At 28.4% G+C, this 8,115-nt stretch overlaps 2 non-coding genes across 2 annotated transcripts; one reads left to right on the top strand and one right to left on the bottom strand.

Moving 5' to 3' along the window:
• Positions 1-5,915: 5,915 nt before the first annotated feature.
• Positions 5,916-6,003, bottom strand: TRNAS-GCU (transfer RNA serine (anticodon GCU)). Its single transcript has one exon. It is a non-coding gene; the product is annotated as a tRNA-Ser (tRNA).
• Positions 6,004-7,815: 1,812 nt separating this feature from the next.
• TRNAR-UCU (transfer RNA arginine (anticodon UCU)) lies at positions 7,816-7,887 on the top strand. The gene has a single exon. It is a non-coding gene; the product is annotated as a tRNA-Arg (tRNA).
• Positions 7,888-8,115: the final 228 nt, after the last annotated feature.

Raw genomic sequence — 8,115 nt, 5'->3', positions numbered from 1 at the left:
TTACCATTAGTAAACTGGATTTTTTGTCATAACCAGAATTTTCCAACAAAATGGATCCATTTAAAAAATGATCATGAGAAAATGCATAAATATACTCCCGAAAGATAAGTGGGTATAGGAAGTCACGTTGCCGAGATTTCTCAAGTTCTAAATATCCTTGAAATTCCTCCATTTAAAATTTTATTTGAACCGGGGATACTATAATGGATTTATTGGGTTATCAAATGATACATAGTGCGATACAGTCAAAACAAGGTATTACAGTAAAAAAATAATAATAGAAACCTCGTAAATAGGTAAGACTTATCAACGGACTCTCTTTCCTCTCTTTTCTTTCTTTTCCCATCTAATGGGTTTATATTTTAGGATAAAAAAGATGGTTAGAAATCCTTTATTTTTTCAACCCAATCGCTCTTTTGATTTTGGAAAAAAGCTCTTTATCAATATACTGCTTCTTCTACACATTTCCCTCTACCCCATAATGTAGAGTAACTAATAGTTAGGACTTATAAAAAAATCGATAACTCACTCATGAGAAAAGTCCTTCCCGCATCAAGCACTAATATAGTTTTAACGTCTAATTAGATCGGGTAATCATTCGAATTAAGAACATAAGCCCGTTACTTTTTATTTATCTATAATTGGAGCATAGGGCTCTATCCATTTATTCATTCGACCCGACTTGACTTGACTTTTTTTTTCCGCATCAAGAATTCAAACAAGGTTTGGCCCAATCTAGTAAGGTAAAAAAATTACTAGAATTTTCCATTGATACGACATGCTGCTTTTTCCATTCATTCCTTTCAGGATCAGTCGCGGTCTTACAAACTCTACCGATAGTATGGACGAATCTGTTACTTCATACAAATGTGTAAAAGATGCTAGCCGCACTTAAAAGCCGAGTACTCTACCATTGAGTTAGCAACCCCCAAAATATAAAAAATTTTTCTGTGTAGATACAATCGTAATCAAAATGAAAAAAGAAATTAAATTACACGACGTAATCAAAATATTCCAATTAAAAAAAAATCACACAAAAGTAACTTTTTGTATCACAGAAAATACAATGAGACCGTCATGTGAGTGAAAAGCAAAGGTCATGAAACGGAGATAACTAGCTTCATTTATACACGATCGGATTATATTTGTTTGATACACTGTTGTCAATATGAATGTGAATAGTGAAAAACGACTACAATGGAGAAAAGAAAATAATTTTAAATGAATAAAAAACAAATGGAAATAACAATTTTAATTGAATATATTTATTTATTTTACCTATATAATATATAGATAAAATAAATATATTTATATTTAATATTTAAATAGATAAAGATAAAATTTAAATAGATAAAGATAAAAAAATATAATAAGATAAAAGATTCTAATAATAATCAATTATATTATATATTAAAATTATATTATATAATAAATAATTATATAATAAATAAGATATAGATATATAGATATAAAGAAGAAAATAATTAAAAAAACTACGGACTTGTATTGGATTGGCACTATAGAGATAATCAACATAGATAGAAATAAAAGATGTAGGCGAAAGCAAAAATTAACGAAGAAGTATAAAAAAAATATATAGGATTTATTCAATAAATAAATATAAATAGCTAAAAAAACTTAATCCCCTCTTTTTTTTTGTTCATAGAATTGCAACAAAATCACCCCATTGATGGGGTAATGTACAAATTTTTATTTATAGTATAGAACCAATTAGTTCATTTAGTAACTTGCTTGATCTTTTTTCTATTCATCTTAGATCAATTTATATCAATAAAATAAAAATAGATTTTTGTCGTTATCGAAGACGGAATTTTAGGGTAATAAGTGTAGTATGAATAGAACAAGAGAGGGGGGAAATAATAAAGAAAAGGTTATCAAAAGCTATATACAAGTTATCCACACCCTCTTTTTTTTTTTTTTTTCATTAATGGAATTTCGGTTATTGATTAAGTTGAAGTTCCGTAAAAACCCCTGCCTTCTTTAAAATATCATGAACAGTTCCTGTAGGTTGAGCGCCTTTTTCAAGGAAATATAGAATAGCAGGAACATTTAAATAGGTTTGATTCTTTATCGGATCATAAAAACCCACTTTACGAAGATCCCTTCCTTCTCTTCGGGATCGAACATCAATTGCAATGATTCGATAAACGGCTCATTGGGATAGATGTAAATTAACAATACCCCCCCCAGAACCGTATAAGAAGTTTTCTCCTCGTACGGCTCGAGGAAATTCAAAGTTATGTATAGAATTCTAATTAATGTCAAATAGATCCATAGATTATTAAATCAATTAGACTATGATTTAAATACTTTTTTCTTATTCTTTTGTTTATTTTTTATTCTTTTTTGAAAAAAAAACTCATTCTTATCCCCATAACTCAAGTTGTATAACTCTCACTCAAAGGAAAACAACCCTTAAGCTTAAGCATTTCATTTATTGAGCGGTCTCTAACCCCTTTATTTTTGCCTGTCTCCTTTAGAATCTATTTCGATTCTTCATTCAGATCTAGTTTAGTTATTGAGACAATTAAAAAAGGTTTTTCCTTGTTCCAGAATCCTTTATCCTTGCCTTGAATCATTGGGTTTAGACATTACTTCGGTGATCTTTAATCGTTTCAAAATGGCAGCAACATACCATTTTTTGTGATTTCTTTTTATCAAAGAATCATATAAATAATGGATTCTCGCGTGATACACTTTTGATCAAATTTGACGTTTGAATTTGAAACTTGCTCGAATTGGATCCTTTCGATTTCTATATCGAACATATACTTACGAAGTTGTTTCAACTTATTGATTGACACTAACCCTAGATCTCTGCCCTTGATAAATGAATCAATACTTTCTACTCGAGCTCCATCATGTACTATTTACATCAAAACCCTCAAAAAATGAGAGCTCGAGTGGAACAGAACAAACGATGTCGAGTCAAGAGCATCTTCATTCCTATATAATAAAAAATGGTGGGTGTAAGAATCCACAGTAGATCATGTCCTTCAAGTCGCACGTTGCTTTCTACCACATCGTTTTAAACGAAGTTTTACCATAACCTCTAATTTCTTGGAACTGGTATGTAATTGATTCATTTATTGAATCATGTATAGTCATTGGTTTAATTGGTCCATAGTAATCTATACTCTTATGACATGGGTAGTTTTTGAAAAAGTCTTAGTAACAGTAACAATTCAATTTATTTAAACCCATATTTTATTGTATATATTGGATCAATAACATTTTTTTTGTATTGTATGAGTGCAATATGGATTTCGCTATATATAGATATTTTCTATATATATAGAGAGAGATATTTTTTATTTATAGAAATTAAGAAATAATTAATTACGAATAATTAAGAATCTCCATTTTTAAATTTCTTCATAGAATGGATTCACGAGTTTCACACTTCTTCGAGTACCAAGGACTCATAAGAAATCATTAAAAAGATTTAATTGATTGAAAATTTCCTACCTGAATATTATTTTAATAAACTTTTGTAATAAAAAAGGATTTATTATATTTTATTATCATAATTTATTATATTTTATTATCATAAATAAATGCATATTCGGATTAACCCATCAATGATTTGAAACAAATAGATAGATCAAAAAAAAAAATCTCTTGTTTTTTCGTGCAGTATTGGATAAAAAAAGACTGATGTCAGGGAAAATTCGGGTTGGTATTCTTTTTGATAAAATAAAAATAGAAAGATTAGGGAATTACCATATCTATCAGATAGACTAACCTACTGTCCTTGAAAATAATTATAGATATTTTATTTGAAATAATGAAATATTTCAAATAATAATTTTAAAAATTTAGGTATCAAAAATCTTTTTCACAAAAATATAAATAAAACGATAAAAATACATAATAAAAATACATACATATCAGCATTTTCTGCCTAGTTTATTTAACTTAAGAGACTCAATAATCTTTCCCTAAAATAAAGTGAAAAGATGTATGAATAACCTCTGTCTGAATTGTTACTTGGATTTACAATTATTCATTACAGACAAACACAAAATACGAAAAAATGAGGTGAAAAGAAATACATAATATGTTACATATGTAACTTGATTCTTTATTAATCAGATTCGGACAGACATTAAAATTGATATCTTCCATTATGGATTAACTCCTATCTACCCCCCCCCAATTATATAGAGTAGATCCATCATAAATCAAAAAAGGATTCTCCAGGGGACTGGACTAGTTTCGTGGGTGCTAGACTATCTTGTATAAGTCCAAAGTCAAACAGATCTAGATTAAGCGATTGTTCCTACCTATTTTTTTGATTTGACTCTAAATTTGAGTATCCTAAATCGGTCTTAAGAGACTTAAGAACATTGATTGAACTCCATTAGTGCCAAAAACACAAGACCTTCGTGTTTATAATTCAAAAATCCACAGAAAAAAAAAAAAAAATAATCGGGTTTCACACACCATTTAAGGGATAGAGAATAAGAGAGGCTTTTGCATTTCGATTTTAAATGCATCATTATAAGAAAATAAGAAAGAACAATCACATTATATCTATATCTAATACTAGACTCTTAAACATAAGGTTGTTTAAAAGGGCAATCTTTAGTCTGATATGATATAGAATATTTCTCTATATATCCTATAATATACTATGATATATATAATACGCATACTCTGGGACGGAAGGATTCGAACCTCCGAATAGCGGGACCAAAACCCGTTGCCTTACCACTTGGCCACGCCCCATTTATATTCAACACTAATAAACACTAATATCGGTAGTGGTTGGTCGTCAATTCCAGTACAAATATTTATAGAAATAATTAGATTGTTGCTAGGATTTTGATACGTTTATAGATCAAATTAAACTTAATTTATTGATCATTACATATAATTCCATTAAGATATTGTATGAAAGTAGGATTTCTTCTATTCTCTTTTTATTTGAGAATTGAAGGATTTTTGATTGGCTGAGTTCAAATCAAAGAAAGGTTTTTTGACCTACTTTATGTTATTAATTTTTCCCTTATCCCTTATATCATATCAATAATAAGGGATTAATAACTCAATCAAATCAAAAGAAATACAATTATCTTCAAGAACAAAGAAAAAAAAAATTGTTATGCTTAATATCTTAAGTTTCATCGGTATCTGTCTTAATTCTTTCCTTTATTCAAGTAGTTTTTTCTTCGCCAAATTGCCTGAGGCCTACGCTTTTTTGAATCCAATAGTAGATGTTATGCCAGTAATACCTCTATTCTTTTTTCTATTAGCTTTTGTTTGGCAAGCTGCCGTAAGCTTTCGATGATATTTTTAATACTGTATGAGACAAATTCATGATTTACTAGAAAAAAAAAGATTATAACTAGTTATAAGATCAGATAAGTCGTACATACAGTCTGAACCTTTGAGTTGAGTCCAATATTTAAATTCTTCTATAGGTGTGATAAATCTGGATCACTCTCATTTTCTTATTCTTACTTTTTTCCATCGAACGACCCTGTTAAAGTCCCCCACAATATATAATTGTGGGTATGAAATCCAATTTTTAGTAATGAACGACTCAACTCTTAATTTCTGAAAATTTTTTCCTATTTATAGAAAAAACTTCACTGCATTTCTTGGTGTCAAAATAGGTTAAAATGGAGAATCTATTCTCTTTTTTTTTTTTTAATGATCTTGGAGATTGTGTAATGCTTACTCTCAAACTATTTGTTTATACTGTAGTAATATTCTTTGTTTCTCTCTTCATTTTCGGATTCCTATCTAATGACCCGGGACGTAATCCGGGACGTGAAGAATAAAAAAAATAAAATTTTTTTCTTTGCTTTATTTTGAAATGTTCTTAAAATTTTATCTATTCCATATCTTTCCTCAACTATAAAAAAATACCAAGTAATTGACAGAAACGGAAAGAGAGGGATTCGAACCCTCGGTACAAAAAACTCGTACAACGGATTAGCAATCCGACGCTTTAGTCCACTCAGCCATCTCTCCCCAAATTGAAAAAGGATAATTACTATGATACATTGGATAAAAATAGAAAATGAAGGCTTGAAAAAAGCCCTTCTTTATATCTCTTTATTATCTTTATCTAGCCTTACTATATAGATATATAATTATATACATAATTAATTATCTCGATATATATAATTATCTAGATATATCGATGGATATCTATAAAATCGATAAAAACTTTTATCAGAAATTCCATTTAGATAAATTAGATAAAGGATAAAGTAAGGGTTCAAAAGAAGAGATATCTCCAATCCTAATATATAAATAATACCAATATGATTACAAAAAATATATATTTATAAAAAAAAAAAAAAAATAAAGTACCTCTTTTATTTCATCCGAAAAGTCCTTTTCTTTTTATTTCCACGGCCTGGCCTGGTCAGTACCTAGCCGGGCTTTTTTTGTTCCAATGAATCGTAGATGAAATTATTTATTTGATTTGAAAACACAAAATGTTTTTGAAACAAAAAAAATCTAAACAACAAGAACAAGAATAAGAATCATACGAAAGATTATTATTTCAATTCCTATGATACAGAAAAAGATGATATAGAATCAAGGTGCCATTGCTTATTATTATTCTTTATTACTTTACTGGAATAAAAAAACTTGTTATTTAGTTAATTAAAATGAGTGCTCTTTTCCTAATCTCATTAGTCGCCCTGACTAAAATATGTCAACGCTCGAATTTTCATGATTATTTTCTGATCCGATCTTTTTATTACTTATTACTACGGCCTATTTTCGTCTTCGACAAAAGGTCCATTTATATACAATAATTGCATTGTAGCGGATATAGTTTAGTGGTAAAAGTGCGATTCGTTCTATGAATCCCTTAATAGTTAAGGGATCCTTCGGTTTTATTAATATTCCGATCAAAAACTTTATTTCTTAAAAGGATTTAATCCTTTACCTATCGATGAAAGATTCGAGGAAAAATAAAAATTCTCGTGATTTGTATCCAAAAATCAGTTCGAAATTGAAAAAATTGGATCATGAAATTACGAAACATAATTTTATTGAATTGGATCAATGCTTCCAATTGAAGGAATAAGGGATCCATGGATAAAGGTGGAATTTTTTCTAATCGTAACTAAATCTTCAATTTTTTATTTGTGATTGAAGCAAAACAAAATAGCTATTAAACAATGTCTTTGGTTTACTAGAGACGTACACATCGTTTTTTAGCTCGGCGGAAACAAAATACTTTTCCTAAGGATTATTTCAAATAGAAATAGGGAACGAAATAAATAACTGGAAAGATTGTTATAATCTCCTCTTGTATAGGGATCATCTATAAAGCGGGTGCTTTTGAATGCATTCAGACAGAAAGGCTGACATAGATGTTATGGGTGGCATTTTATTTTTTGTTTACATCTTACATCTAGGAATTTATCCATCTTCCATAAAGGAGCCGAATGAAACTAAAGTTTCACGTTCGGTTTTGAATTAGAGACGTTAAAAATGATGAATCAACGTCGACTATAACCCCTAGCCTTCCAAGCTAACGATGCGGGTTCGATTCCCGCTATCCGCTTATCTTATTCTTATATATTAAAAATATAATAAATTATTTATTAATATTTTTAAATTTTTCCAAATTTAAAATATTAATGGAATTAATATTAATATAGAATTACTCAAATATAAATTTGGAATTTACTTAATTTTAACTAATGTATTAGTTAATGTAATACATCATTGAATTGAATACGCAATTTCCGGAATTCTCACACATTTTTTTTACGAATAAGAGAGGTGAAAATACGAAAAAAAAAATTGGAATGAAAAGCGTCCATTGTCTAATGGATAGGACAGAGGTCTTCTAAACCTTTGGTATAGGTTCAAATCCTATTGGACGCAATTTTTTTCCATATATTTTTTTAGTTTTGAATTTCTATATCATGTCAAGAAAGGTATTTTGAATGATTTGAATAAGAGACGCTTATAGTTATAATATAATAACAATTATTTATTAATAGTTAATTAGTTTTAAATTAGTTTTAATATTAACTGTAATTGTAACTATTTTTTTAGATTATTATTTATATAAATAATAATTAGATTATTATTTTTTTTTTTTTTTTTCTG

Source organism: Momordica charantia, unplaced genomic scaffold (genome assembly GCF_013281855.1).
Source record: "Momordica charantia cultivar OHB3-1 unplaced genomic scaffold, Mcharantia_2.0 BLBB01000169.1, whole genome shotgun sequence".
Taxonomy (NCBI): Eukaryota; Viridiplantae; Streptophyta; class Magnoliopsida; order Cucurbitales; family Cucurbitaceae; genus Momordica; species Momordica charantia.
Note: the sequence above shows the minus strand (reverse complement) of the source record. Positions and strands in the feature narration are given on the sequence as shown.